We start from the raw sequence: 15,710 nt of genomic DNA on the forward strand, positions 1-15,710 counted from the left end.
CTCCTTCACTTTAAGCTATATTGTTACTCTGAGAAAGAAGACAGAGCCATTTCACACAATAGTCTGAGGGATCTGCCCTGCCCTTGCCTTACCCAGGGAAGCTGCCTCTCAGAACACAGCAGATAATCTGGTCAGATGTATCAAGGTGACAGCAGGTGACATTTGACGAAATGAGGGGAAAGAAGACAATTGAAGGCATTATTTCAAAGAGAGGTGAGTGAACTAGAATTTTAGCCTTAAAAAAATAAGAGAGTAAAATCAAAGTGTAAAAGCCTTTGGTGAAACAGGAAAATTTGGTTAAGAAAATCTACTCCTGTTTGTTCCCGTATACTCCACACACTTTTCTTTCCTCTTTCTTTCTCTCTCCTTCCTTCCTTCCTCCCTCCCTCCCTCCCTCTTTCTTTCTTTCTTTCTTTCTTTCCTAGGACTTGAACTCAAGGCCTTCACACTGAGGTACATCTTCAGCCTCTTTTAATTTTAGATAGGATTTCACTAAATTGCCCAGGCCAGCCTCAAACATGTGATCCTCCTGCCTCAGGCTCCCAGAGTGCTGGGATTACAGGCCTGTGCCACCATGCCTGGCTTCCTCTATTGTTCATTCTTACTTATGGCAGATTTGTCATAACTAAAGAACCAATACTGATACATTATCATTAACTAAAATCTATACTTTATTCATGTGTATGCAGTTTTTAACCTGATGTTATTTAGTTGTTCAGCATCCCATGCAAGTTATTGTACTGCACTAAATTGTTATGTTACCTTAGCCTGGGACAATTTTTCATACTTTCTTTAGTTTGAATATCCTTGATGATCCTCAGAATTACTGGTCAATTATTTTGTGGACTGTCCCTCAGCTGGAGTTTATCTGATGTTCTTCTCATGGTTAGACTGAGGTTATGGGTTTTTCTAGAAGAAGACCACACATTAAATCATAACATGGTTGCATACCATCAACACGACATACCACTGTTGATGTTAACCTTGATCATCAGATTGAAGTAGTTTTTATCAGGTTTCTCTATTGTAAAGTTAACTCTTCTCCCTTTCTAAACTGTGTTCTTAGACAGGAAGTAACTATAAACAGACCACTCTTGAAAGGTAGTACTATATTCCTGTACTTTTCCAAATATTCTCTGGAATTTTCTTGTTTTTCTCGTAGTCTCACAGTCACTCCACATCCATCCCCTAATGTAGCAGCCTTTCCTTTGTCACAGATGAATCCCTATGAAGAGAAGCATTCTTTTTTCTCTACTTCTGTTCCACAAAATAGAGTGTATTAGTCAGCTACTATTATATAACAAACTACCCTAAATTCATGATTTAAATCAGTAATTTCTATTTGTTCATGTCTGCAGGTTAACTAGAAGTCAATAGATGCAGGATGGACTCAGCAAACAGCTCTAGTCAAGCTATGGATCTGGTCATCTCAGATCTCTGTTCACAGTCTTTTCATTCTGGAAACTAGAGTGGAGGAAGCAGATACCCATATTGGAAGATTCTTATGTCAATGACAGAATGCAAAAGCACAAACCCCTCTGCACAAACACTCTTTAAGCCTCTGTGTGTATCACATCTGTTGACATGCCAAAGTAAGTCATAGTGTCATGTCCAAAGTCAAAGGAAGGGGAAATACATGGTCCTTTTGTGGAAAGGACTGCAAAGTCACATGACAAGGAGTATAGAGACAGGGAAGCACAAAAAAAATGGGGACAATCATTTATTATACCAAAGATAATGGTAATAATTTCCAAGTTCAATGTAGGGAAGACCCATTCTTTGACATCGCTTCAGATACGGACACCAGCTAGTAAGTATTATTCTCATTGATCTTTGCCATGGCATTGGAAAGTAGACCTGGTGGAAATTGGAGCAGGGAGAGGATAAAAACAAAAGCAAAACATTGTGAAGCTCTTGAATTCTTTTTAGCACAAACCGCAGTGCTCTGATACCAGCAGTGCTCAAGGGCTAGGAATTAAGAGTTTTCCCTAAAAGAGAGCTAATAGTTACTGACTATCTCTTATGTAACAAATAGTGTGGTTTGGTTTTTTTTTTGGTACTGGGGATTGAACTTGGGACCTTGCACTTGTGAGGCAGCCAGCAGAACCACTGAGTTAAATCCCCAGTAGAAATAGTGCGCTTTATGAAAAATCCTCAGAACAACTTTTAAAACCAGGTAACTTTTATCTCTATTTGCAGGTAAACAAACCAAGGGTCAATACCAGGATTCCAATCAAGGTCAACCTGACCAAAGCAATCCAGAACGTTTTCTACCTTGGAATGCAACACAAATGAAAAATCAAATGTTAACATCAGATTGTAAAAACTCATTACACCACGAATTTTTTTGAAAATTTTCTTTAAATAAGAAACATTCCTACTTCATTTCTAATTTAATTTGTGAAAATATTATTTACCCCATAGTTGTTAATTTATAAAAAATACATTCACATATAGCACCTAAGTTGTTTGTATGAGTGGTTTAAATAGTAATGATAATGCCACAAAAACTCACGCAACACTATTAAAATTAATATTTTATTTGAATTATTTACACAAAAGTCATTGTTAGTATATTGGCTCCAGGTAATATATACTGTCTTCTGTATCTTTGCTACCTCTGATTTTCAGCCAGAAATATGAGATATGATTTGGGAAAATGCTGAGTTTCTCATTATACCTGGAAAGTATAAAATTTGAACCCATTTTGGAGTGAGAAGCTACTTTTAACATAGAAAGTTGATATATATGTATTAGGTCATTCACTCAAAATAAGACTTGTTCAGGCATGTCCTCTGAGGGAATCAGGAATTTGCAGTTGTCCACTATGATCTACATGATTCAGATACATAAAATAATATCTTCTACAACTAGTTAGACTTGCTCTACCTATTTACAATATAAATACAGTCATATTTCTTTAATTTTCCCAGTCAATTAATTGAAAATCAACTTATCTTTATACACAAGAACTAGAGTATTTCCTTTCAAGAACTCTCTCTGTCCTCCACCTAAATAGTCCAAGAACTCAGTCAAACACGGAGCACTTCTGTTTTCCAAATACCAAGGAGAAAGAGACTGGAGTCTACCATAGTGTTTTGTAACTAAATTTGGATCCTGAGTCTTTTATTTAGCATACGTTATATTGAAATATTTACAGAGCACCTTTGATATACCAGACTCTGGGCTAGGCACCAGGATATAGGGAGGAATACATTAGACATGGCTCTGACCCCATGAGGCTGTCTCAGTACCATAGTCCAGTTGATGATATCTTTGCTGGATCAAACAGACCAGCTTAAGCAGATGATCTGCCGCGGCCTGCACGGCAAGGGTCCAGGGTCTGAGTAGGGCCCAGGGTCTGAGTAGGGCGACCGAAGATGCAGAAAACAAAAGAGAACTAAGCCGGGTGGGGCCTCCCCACCTGCTGAGCAGCAAAGACTGCTTCGGCCAGAAAGTCACTTTATTTAAGGCATGAGAAGGGGAAGTACAAACAAGGAGATGGGGCGGGGGCAGGGTGCCCTTGGTAATTTGTTCTAATACATTCTGAGACTAGCTGACCATTAAGGCTGGTGGGAACAGGGACATGCCAGCTTGCTTTTCCTAGGACCATGTCAACTAGGTCTACAATAATCAGAGTACAAGGAACATTTTCTTGCACTCCAGGCTATCTATTTTGGCAGGGTAACTCGGGCACAAAGGGAGGGAAGTCATGAAGTGCAGGAGGCGGGCAAGACACCTCCTGATCTTGGCGGCTCCTGACAATGACCCACAGTTGTGTTCCACATTAAAGCTCTCTTGAGTCATATGTAGGCTCCAATGTTATAACCCATAGTTATCGGGCTTTGAGTGTTTGGGCATTTAAGCACACTCTGAAGTAGAAATAATTCACCTCCATGCCCAAACTCTGAGTTCCTTGGGCCAAGCCTGAGTTATCAGCTGAGAATACTCCTGCCCTGCGGAGTATTCCCTTTGTGGCAATTGGTGCCTTGCCTGCCAGCAGAACTTGAGGGGCTGCCCGGACAGGTTTCCTAACACATTTCAGTCGCTCAGCTTAGTGTGTTGGTCTCACTTTTTCCAGAAAGCTCTCACCTCTTCATGAAAATTGTATATTTCTTCCCTAGAATGTCCACAAATAAGCTCAAGAAACTGCTGTTAAGCCACATAGGAGAAGGACATCTTATTATGACTATTGGGACCTTACATTTATGCAACAAATGGAAGCCACTCCTGAAAGCCTTCATAGAGCCGCTGAGACTAGTGAATCATCATCCCCATCTTTGTCTAGAGAGAAAAAAAGAAGCTCATGTAAGTGAAACAAGAAACCGTCATCATCTTTGGGGAGAAAAAGTATTCTGCCATAGCAACAGAAAACAGACCTAGACAGCACCCTGCACAATACACATTTTTGCTTTTGTGGAAAATTACTGCCCTCTATCCTTTTCCCAGAGCATCTCTTGGCTCTGTATTGTTCTAAAATCATGTTTACTCTAAAAGGGGGTGGGGACTATAAATAAGATTTTACTTGAGTTGAGTTTTATTCCTACCCTTCCAAACTAGGGATGCAGCTCAGTGGTAGAGTGCTTGACTAGTATGTGCACAGCTCTTGGGATCAATCCTCTGGGAGGGAGGGAAGAAAGGGAAGGAGGGAAGGGAAGGAGAAGGGAGAGGAAGAGAAGGGAAGGGAGTTATCATAACCACCTTCCATATCAAAGTTAGGAACTAAAACGCTTCAAATTCTCCACAACCTCCCTGTGCTGCATCAAAACACAGAGAAGAAGCCTGGTGTGGTGGCTGAGACCTGTAATCCCAGCACTTGGGAGGCAGAGGTAGGAGGATTACTGTGAGTTCAAGGCCCACCTGGGCTACATAGTGAGTTCAGGGCCAGCCTAAACTACAAAGCGAGATCCTGTCTCAAAAAACCCAAAACAAACAAACAGAATACACACAGAGAAGAAAAAATCTTGTTGTTCCATAACTATAGTTAACTACTATGAAAATATTGGAAGGTATCTTCGTGTGTGTGTGTGTGTGTGTGTGTGTGTGTATGCACATGTATATACCTTTACAAAATTGGGGCAATATAGAAATACTGAATTTAGAACCATAATACACTTTAGCTACACATATTATTATCTCCTTGGTTTTTCTAACTGTTAATTAGAGCACCTACCTCCCCATTCATTCAAAACCTTACCACTTAAATTGTTCTGCTACCAAAATGCCAAGTGAAGAGGAGCTGGCTTCTCTGTCCATGGTTGCTATTCTTTCCCTGAGCCATGTGGACTTAATGTCACACTCAGTCCTTGCCATATGGGCCTCTCCTTTGTGTTTCATCAAGGCAAGTGTTATCATTTTAATTATAACCCCTTTCCCCCAGTTTTCAATTTGCAGCCCTAACCCCCATGTATCAGAATGTTCCTTTTTTGGAAATAGGGCTCTTGCAAATAAAATTAGTTAAAATGAAATTCTTTGGGTGGAACCTACCCAATATGACTGGTATATTTATGCAAAGAGAAAATTCGAATGCAGATTCATGTACAAAGAGACAATGCCATGAGAGCAAAAAGGTCAAAGAATGCCAGAAATTATTGACAAACCTCTAGAAGGTAAGGGATAGGAATGGAACAGATGCCCCCACACAGCCCTCATAAGGAACCAGCCTGATGATACCTTGATTTCAGACTTCTAGCCCACAGAACTATGAGATGATAAATTCCTGTTTTTTAAACCACCCAGTTTGTGGTACTTTGTTACAGCAACCCCAGAAACAAACGCAGCTGGCAGGCCAAGAAGGGAAGAGAGAGCACCATGTAGAAAGTGTAAGTAAACAGAATCACAGTCTTTTAATATCAACTTTAGAACTAACATACCCTCACTTTGGCTGTATTTTACACATTAGAAGCAAGTCATTAGATTCAGCCTGCACTCCAGAAGAGGAGCTTTCATAAAGGCATGAATATTAGGGGGCAGAGATCATTGGGAGCCATTTTAGAAGATGGCTCCAAATGCCTACCAAATTCCTATTACCTTATTAATTTCTACTATATCTAAAGTTGATGTCCAAAAATATTTTTTGATAAATAGCAGAAACAAATTGAGAAAATATGTTCTTAAATAAAAACAGAGCCATATACATTGGTATGTGCCTATAGTACCAGTTACTTGGAGGGCTGAGGCAGGCAGATTCCTTGAGCCCTAGAATTGAAGGCTAGCTGGGGGCACATAGTGATACCCTGTCTCTTCAAAAAGAGCAAAGGAAAAAAAAATGATGTTTTCTGGTACATATTGTAAATTTCCACGTGATAGCTAGTGTCCAAAGATGTCCTATGAACCATACCTTCTGGCATTTACTCTCTCATATAGCCCTCCCATGTTGAATCTGGTCACTTTCTTCAATCAATTGAACATGGCACAAAATCTGGCAGCTTCCATGTTGATATTTTTAGGAACCCTGAGTTACCACATAAAAAGTCCAGCTACTCTGCTAGAGATACCATGGGAAAAGACCACATGGAGGGGCCACATGATGAGGGAGAGACCTGACACTACAGAGAAAGAGAAAGCCCAGTCATCCCAGCCTTCTCTTGAGCTCAGCCTTCCTATCCTCCCCACCAACAGGCCAGATGTGGAAATGACACCAGTCTGAATTTTCTCACCCTAGCTGCCATCTGAATGCTACCATATTAGAGAGTCATAGGTAAGACTGATGTAAGAACTGCCCAGCTAAGCCCCAGCCAACCCAGAAAATTGTGGAGAGTAATATATTGCTGTTTATCATATGTAGAGCAGCAAAAGCACTTTGAAAATAGTGATGTTAAATAAAAGCAATCCTATGAAACATAACTCATGAGAACCATCTACGTGCTGTCTCTTTTATGTGAGAATAACAAGGTGATGCCCACCGCAAGCAGTGGCATGGAGGGCAAAAATTCCAGCATGAGGATTTCATAGCCAGTATTCCTTTAGAACAGTGGCCCAATATGAAAATTCATTGACTAATGATTGGGTGTATTGTCAAAGCTCTATGAGTCCCCATACACATAACAATACTTACTAAACTTATCTAACTAAACTTACTGATTGCACATTTGTCTTACTTACTTATTGTTTCATTGATGAGACACAATACCTGACACCCACAATTTAAAAGAGGAGGGGTTGGGCCAGGGATTTAGCTCAGTGGTTCCGCTGCCTGCCTCGCAAGCGCAAGGGCCCAAGTTCAATCTCCGGTACTGGGGAAAAAAAAAAAAAAAAAGAGGAGGGGTTTATTTTGGCTCACAGCTTGTAGAGGTTTCAATCCATAGTTGGCTGGCTCCAAGGCAAGGTGGCTTGGCAGAGGGGCATCTCAGAGGAGAATTGCTCATGGCATGGCAGGCAGGAAGCAGAGAGAAATCAAGGGAGAACAGAGGGAGATAGACCTTCCAGGCCACGACCCCAGTGACCCACTTCCTGTGACCAGGTTTCACCTCCCAACATCATATTTAGCTATAAAATCATCAATGGACTAATCCACTGAAGAGTATCATGGTCTCATGATCCCAAAAGCATATGAGGCTGGGGGGGCACCTAAATATAATCAGTAACAATATTCAATTCAGACACCATCTTCTTCCCACAACTCCATCTGATCTATCCCTCCTTCTACGCATCCACTAGATATGTGTTATCACCATAGCTCTCATCAGAGTGTATTGAAATAGCCTGTTTGTCCCATTCCCATCTATACTTCTTTGAAATGGCGCCTGAACTTTTAGAGGTCAGAGATCATGTTTTACATCTCCCATAAAATCTCAGACGACTGAAAGAATGAATGAATGATGAATCAATAAACAAGTGAAATGGATATGTATCTACTACAAGATGAGGCATGCTCTTCAAGAGATAAAAGGTGCTAGTGTTGCAAGTGACAGATAACTGGCAACTTAACATTAAACAACGAATACCCATCCATAAGTTATTGTGATTGCCACCCCCAGAGATAAATGTAGAAGCCAAAGATACCAAGATATAGCATTCTATATGTATATTGTTTATTGGAGATTGGCATGATGTACCCACGGAGTAAAACAGTTCTCTGGACATCTAAATTCTATCACTACTGTTTCTTCTGAAAATCTTAAGCTGTCTACAGAGTCAAGAAGTTATGATACCTAGGTACCTTATAATAAGAAAACTACTACTAACGTACCATGTCTGGAGCAATCATATAGATCAGGAATTCCAATTTTTTTCTCTGTTATGTTGGCCAAGCCATTAGGCCAGCCTAAGTATCTGCCTGAGAAGGCCTGATTTTCCATGCACAGAACATGAATCCTATGTCTTATGGTTGTGTTCCAGAGTTCTTTTCTTTTTCTTCCCTCTCTCCCTTTCTTATTTCTTTCTCTCTCTCTCTCTCTCTCTCTCTCTCTCTCTCTCTCTCTCTCTCTCTCTCTCTCTCCCCTCTCTCTCATACTAGAGATGTATAACAGGGGTGCTCTACCACTGAACTACACCCCCAGTCCTTATTATTATTATGATTATTATTTGAAATAGGGTTTTCCTAAGTTGCCCAAGCTGTCCTCAAACTTGTGATCCTCCTGCCCCAACATGCCAAGTATCTGGTATTATAGGTGTGCACCACTGTGTCTAGCTGTCAAGTATTCTTAATCCCAGAATTTCATTCTACAGCTCTGACATCAGTATGTTTTAAAAATGAATTTATTTCCATTTCCGTTCATCTTTCTCCCAGGACATAATAATGTGTATGAGTAAGTTAAAGAACCTTCTCTGCTGTGGAGGTGGGGCAGAAAAGATGGCAGACTAATTTTGCTAATGAGAAGAATAGTGGGGGCAAATGGCACAATCTGCATAAAAACTATGGTTTGGGAGGAAAGTATGGTCATAGTAGCCTTGGGAATTTTGAAGGATGACAAGTATGTTTGACTCTCTCCTATTTGATTTTCTCTGTTTGATTCTCTTCCTTCAGAGTTACTTTAAGCTTACTAAAATGGTTAAAATTAAAAGGGTGAAAATGGCAACTATTGGTGAAAACATGGAGCAATTGGATCTCTTATGTGTGCTGAAGGAGATGTAAATTAATAAAATCACTTTAGAAAAGTGTCTGGTAGTATCTACTCAAGCCATGTACCTAACCCATGACCCAGAAATTTCCCAATTAAGTAAAATCCAGTTAAGTGAATATGTTCACCAAAATACATATTTAAGAATATTCACATCAGCCCCCCCATCAGAAACTACATTAACTACCCATCAACAGTGAAATTTATTTTTAAAATTTTAAATTTATTTTTATTTTTTATGTTTATTTTTTATTAGTACATGTTTGCAGCACATAATGATTATATTCATCGTGGGGAGTTGGTATGTGTAGACAATGCATCTTAATTCTTTTTACTTCTCCTCTCCTCTTCCCCTCTATCTCTTAGTCCCCTTCCCATTTGTAAAACATCTATCTCTGTTTCTTGTTATCTGTTGCTCTTTAATTTATTTACATGAGCAAACATGCAGTATTTAAGTTTGTGTGTCTGATTAACTTCACTTAACATTATTATCTCAAGGTGCAACCGTTTTCCTACAAATGTCTCAAATTTATCTTTCTTTGTGGCAGAGTAGTACTCCATTGTGTATAAATGTCACATTTTCTTTATCCATTCATCTGTTGATGGATATATAGGCCACTTCCAAGATTCTAAAATTTTATAGCCCCTTCAACATGTATCAGGATTGGAAAGAAGCAAAACTGGAGCCCTGGGTTTAACATGTTCTCCTAGGCCAGGCCTTGGCAGAAATTAACCCCTAGTAGCCTTCTTGCTTCTCAGTAGAGGCTGGTCATCACAAGAGTGCCTGATTGTTCAGTACTGTCTTCTTTTCATTGTAATTGACCAAATGAGAGGCCATTGCCTACATGTATTTGCTTCACCAATAAATATTTAACGGGTTCCTACTGTGTGCTAAACCCTGGCTAAAAAAGGAGATGCAGTGGCATTTTGATAACTTATGTACAGGGAGAATGCCAGCATAATGTAGAGGCTGAAGTATGCTAGTCAACCAAGTTAGCTATCAGTGAACTGGGACAAAGAACATCATCACAGTAGTATGGGATGGAATGAGTTTGGAGTTCTCCCAAATACACTAAAGGGGAAAATGATTTTATAATTGTAAAGCAAATGCTATTCCTGCCAACATAGCATCAGTTTGGCTATATAAACTGCAATATACAAGTCATAGTTCTGTTTGTTTTATAATCTCACCGGGAAGGTACCAATACCACCTTTAAGTATCCTTTCCCACCTCTTATGTTTCCTGGTTTGCTTGCAGTATCAGTGAGGGGGAGTGTTTTGGATTGTCTGCTAGGCAACTCAATTTGGGCTGGAATAATTAATGTGTATTTAATGGTACTACACAGAGAATCCATGTTTCTACAAAACAAAATATCCTTTCCAACTTAGAAAAAATTTAAAGCTATGGTAGTGTTCCCATCAATGGGGACTAAATATAAAACTCACTCTACGGTGGCCATAACACAGAGGGAGCCATCAGAAAGAGACAGAAAGCTAAGGAGTTACACTGGTAGAAATGCTATTGCAAAATTGAAGTGCTCAGCCCTCCCCACCAGAACAGTGGGTCTGAATTCTGCTATCTAAAAATCTTAGAACTGTGTATAGCTTCTAATGCACAGATGAGAAATTGTCTGCAATATTTAGGAGGACCCTTAAGACTTCAAGTGAGTGACTGACAAAGAAAAGAATGGCAAGAGATGTAAAGAACTTGGATGATTGGCCGTATCTGGGAGGAAAAAAATATCTAAATCATACAAAGCGTATAGGAAGTAGCTGTATTTCTTTAAACTTATATTACCCAAACAGTGAATTATGTACACAGTTCATTCTTAAGGAAGGATGTTAAATTCTACTGTGCAACTTGGCCCTTCAGAGAATAGTCTGTATATTATCAGGATGATATGGGCATTGCTTGTTGGTTGGGTTAATTTTCTATTACTGCACAACAAATGACAGAAACTTAGTTGCTTAGAACAATACCCATCTATGGGCTCAGAATCTGTAAGTCAGAAGCCCAGGCACAGGGAGACAAATGGGGTTTTCTGCTTAGGATCTTACAAGGCTGAACTCAAGATATCAGCTTTGCTACTTTCCTTTCTGGAAGCTTTGTGGAAGAATCTCTCTAAGGTCATTCTTATTGCCTGCTGATTCAACTCCTTGTGGTTGTAGGAATGATGTTCCTGTTTGTTTGTTATTTGTCTGCTGTGGGCTGCTTTCAGCTCCTATAGGTCACCTGAATTCTTTGCAACATGGACTCCTCTATCTTTAAAGCCAACAGTGGCATGTTGAATCCTTTTTGTTCTTGGAATCTCTCTGACTTCCCTGCTTTTAACCTGAGACCCAGATTTAAAGGGCTCCTGTAATTAAGTTACTCCTGAACAGATAATCTCCCTATTTTAAAGTTAACTGATTTATGACCATAGCAACATCTAGATTACTGTTTGGGAGTTCTGTGTGTATATACCATGGCAGGGAATTTGGGGGATCATCTTAGATTGTTTTTTCTAACCCAGTGGTTTTCAGTTCTAAAATCCACCTTAGATTCTAGGCCAGTAGTTCTCAACTGGGATAAGATGAGGTGACTTTGACACTTCCCCCCAACACACACACACACACACACACACAATTCCAGGGACATTTGGCAATATTTAGAGAGATGTTTGGATGTCATCTAGTGGATAGAGGCCAGAGGTACTGCCAATCCACCCATAATGTATCAGAGAGCTCCCACATCAAAGAATTACCAGCTCAAGTTCCCAGGAGTGTAGGGGTTGAGAAACTCTGTCTTAAACAAAGAATGGAGACAATTATTATAGTACAGAGTTTAGCCATCAACTTCAGCCATGTAAATGTATAAGTATAGTGGATATGACAGAAGGTAGAAGAAGGAAGGATAGGAAGAAAAGGAAAGGAAGCTGGGGTATTAGATAATTCTTACATAAAGAGATAGCTAAAATGGTAATATTCAAACTTGCAAATAATAGTAATGAAACTATCAAGCTTTAAAATAAGAAAGGATAAGAAAAAAGAAGTAGAGAGTGATAAAGAGGCATTAGATATTACCTAAAATTGATAAACAAAAAAAGCTTATGCATTTCATTTGAAATTATGGGAATGATCACCAAAAGAACTAAAACTTTCAAAAATAGGTAAAAGAAGGTTTTCAAGAAGTAAGTCTGGAATAAAGAAAATAGGGTAGAAGGATGTTATTTTTTGCTATAAATTCTGCTGTACCTTTGATTGTTTTACCACATACTTAATAAAAATGTAACTTTAATAAAATGCAGTAAAAATATTTTTAAAAGAAAACAGTTTAACCTGGGTGATTGTTCACAGTACAGTAACTCATCCATAGTATAGTAACAGTATTTACTCATAGTCCAATAATAGTACAAAGTATAGTAATGGTAATATGGTAATTTTTACTATGCACATATAATAACCTTTAAAATGGAATTTCTTTAAGAATCTGGTCTCCCAGGCCCAAGACCCTCATACAAAGTTTCAATTAATTGCATTACAATAAAATCAGGTTTCCATTGCTATTACAAATGGAGATAAATAAACTTAAGAAGAAGTCCATTTTGGCTTAGAGTTTGGGAGGTTTCAGTCCATGGTTAGTAGCTGATTGCTTTTGGGCCTATGGCAAGGCACTACATTATGGCAGGAGAATGTGGCATAAGAAGCTGCTCACCTCATGGTGGCAGGGAAGCAAAAAAAGAGAGGAAGAGGTGGGAGTCCCAATAATACCTTCAAGGGCATGCTCCCAATGATCTAACTTCCTTCCACCAGGGCTCACATACTAAATGTTTCACCACCAAGCCTTCAACACATGGCACACTTATCCAAGCCATAGCAATCAATTTTTAAAATATGTTATATGAACTAATGTCATTTATAGCTACCCAAAAATTGCGTAGCAGCATGGATCTGGACTAGAATGAGACACAAAATGAAAATTATTTAAATTGTTGGTTGAAAGGATTAGAGACCACTGTTTTTATTTTGTTTGTAAATGTCGGTTGTTAAGGTTGATTTAAAACTTGTGACTTGTTTTAAGACACTCTCATACTATATTTATTAATTTCTTTTACTTAATGTCACTTTCTTCAGTTTTTATAACTTGCAATGTGATGACACCAGATGATAGTAATACAGAATTAAAAAGGAACACTTAAGATCTGTTTTCCTCAGGCTCACTTCTATTATCATATTATTGATATAGGAAATGATATCAGGCCCTCCAAATATGATAAAAGGGAAATATTGTAACTCCCAACCTGTTAGTTGTCTGATACGCTAAGTTCATGTTCTCTAAAATCAAAGAATGAATTCTAGGAATAACAGAGGTTAAGAGTAGGAAATATTTATTGAAGAGGAAAGATACAGCTCTTTTTTTTTTTTTTTTTGAAAGATACAGCTCTTGAGAGGCAGAAGGGAGCCCGAAAGTGGGTTGTTGGGGACCCCACTTCTCAGGGGAAGTTTTATAAAGCACAACCACCTGGGTACAACGTGGGTTACAGCTATGATCAACCAATAAGATTGTAAGTACAGTCTCTTAGGTAGTATTGATCCAATGGGGAAGCAAGTCACATAGCAAGTGCACATGGAAGGAACAGAACTTTTCAAGAAGGGATGAGTCTGGGGGGTCTTGGTCACCTACTGATGTGGCTGATGTCTATCTAGACTTCCTTAGACCAGGTGTTACCACTTATCTTAGGTCTGGTCATTCTTTCTTTATCTTGAGGCCTGGCCTCCAGGAACAGATGTGCCTCCCCTACAGTTGGTAATGTGTTTTCATCTTTGCCCTGACTCCCTCGAGGGCCTAGCCCTGTCTAACTGCATATATTGTCCCTAACTTAGCTGTCTATAATATTATCATGTCAAAAACACGATGGGGTTGAGTGGAAGAAAGCTGTATCTTTTGACAAAATTTGTTGATCATTTCCAAAGAGGAACCCGGTGGGGAATATTTTGCAAACCAAAGACTATAAATAGTTACATAATTTCTTCCATTGCCTAAGCATATGATGCTCCATAAAAGCAAGTCAGAGCCTGGTTTCATCTATGAAGACAGTTATTGCCAATAGCAGTACCAGTGGTGCCAGTGGCAACCCTTTTCAATGTTGAAATCCAGCAGGTATCCTCCAGTCCTTGGTGAAGGTCCAGCCTCAGAGGTCAGCGCTTCTCCATCACCCCATCTCCCCATCATACCACTGCAGTGCACTACTGGAGACTGATGGGTCCAACCCCCCAGCTGCCTGAGTTCCTGGAATGGCTGATTCCAGCCACCTGAACTTGGGAGACAATGTCTTCTCTGCTAGACACAGCACACCTTTCCCACCCTCTAGGTCACAGCACAGCCATAACAGAACTTTAGCTGTTGCTATGAGCATGTACTCAGCTATTCTCACTGCCCCAGTCTCACGCCCCCTTCAACTCAACCCCATCTAAGCCCATTCTACTAACCTCTATAAAAACCCAGCTCAATAAACTGGACTCAGATTGTCCTTTGGAGTTACTCCTGGAAGTTCTGCCTGGAACCCCCAAATTCATGCTGGCTATGTTCTTTACTGGATTGTCACATTTACAAAACAGAGATGAGATGAAAAATAGCTGGGGGAGCTGGATACAAAGGTTGTCACTGTCTCTTACTGTGTGATCTTGAGCAAATTATTTGATCTGTGTGAGTCTCCAGTTTCCTCATTTATAAAGTGGAAATAGGGCTGGGGATTTAGCTCAGTGGTTCCAGCGCCTGCCTGGCAAGCACAAGGTCCAGAATTCCATCCCTGGTACAAAAAAAAAAAGTGGAAATAACAATAGAAAACTTGCGGGATTCTTATTAAGAATAAAGAAATCACATGGTACATTAAAGTCCAGGAAGCGTATTAGGCAAAGTTCTGTTTGGTGATACTTTAACCTACATTAGGCCTAGCATTTCTGCACATCCCATCATCACCTCCAAGTCATTCTGGAAACACCACTGTCTGGGACTCGCCAATGGGTGGCCCAAGACCCTTTACACTTAATAAAGAGGCTCCTACTAATGGCTGTTTATGACTGGGAAATAAATACAGTCTCAAAGCTTCTGTGAAGAAAAACCAGGCCAAAGGAAGAGTGACACAATGAGAATCAGTGCACATGTGGGAAAAGGAAGCTAGGAGTTAAAACATTAGATTTCCTATTTGGAAAGAGTGTAAAATTACCCCACACAGGACTGAACTCTGCACTCCTAACTATGCTACTGTGACAGCTGATTGCAGGGGTCAGAAGGTTCGGGGGAGTGAGGCAGATTTTTTTTTTCCAGCATTAGAATTTATCAAATGAAACAACAGTTGGCTACTCAAACTAGATATTTTAAAGTGCCATGAACCTTACACTTTTCTATTTAGAACATAAACTCTAATGTTTGAGAATGCTAAATAAAATAATAAGAAAAAATTCACATAATGAAAAATTGAAAACCTGAACTTGATCATAAATAAACAGACATGGGCCGGGGATTTAGCTCAGTGGTTCTGCCGCCTGCCTCGCAAGCACAAGGACCTGAGTTCGATCCCCGGTACCCACCCCCCCAAAAGTCAGACAAATTCAGAATTTGGAACAGGTTTTTAATAAGTCCATATCATGGAAGAAGAAATAATCAGA

At 39.5% G+C, this 15,710-nt stretch overlaps 1 long non-coding RNA gene across 3 annotated transcripts; it reads left to right on the forward strand.

Moving 5' to 3' along the window:
• On the forward strand, window positions 1-4,533 carry LOC101712026 (uncharacterized). 3 transcript variants are annotated; one of them, XR_002396394.2, is made up of 3 exons: window positions 1-213; window positions 1,359-1,810; window positions 2,200-4,102. It is a non-coding gene; the product is annotated as an uncharacterized LOC101712026 (long non-coding RNA). The 3 variants fall into 3 exon arrangements; XR_205419.3 differs by lacking the exon at window positions 2,200-4,102 and adding an exon at window positions 4,125-4,533 and having other exon boundaries at window positions 3-213; window positions 1,359-1,592; XR_015442266.1 differs by having other exon boundaries at window positions 3-213; window positions 1,359-1,592.
• The last annotated feature ends 11,177 nt before the right edge of the window (window positions 4,534-15,710 follow it).

Source organism: Heterocephalus glaber, unplaced genomic scaffold (genome assembly GCF_053883595.1).
Source record: "Heterocephalus glaber isolate CG9 unplaced genomic scaffold, H.glaber_assembly_v1.0 deba00001538, whole genome shotgun sequence".
NCBI classification, from domain to species: Eukaryota; Metazoa; Chordata; class Mammalia; order Rodentia; family Bathyergidae; genus Heterocephalus; species Heterocephalus glaber.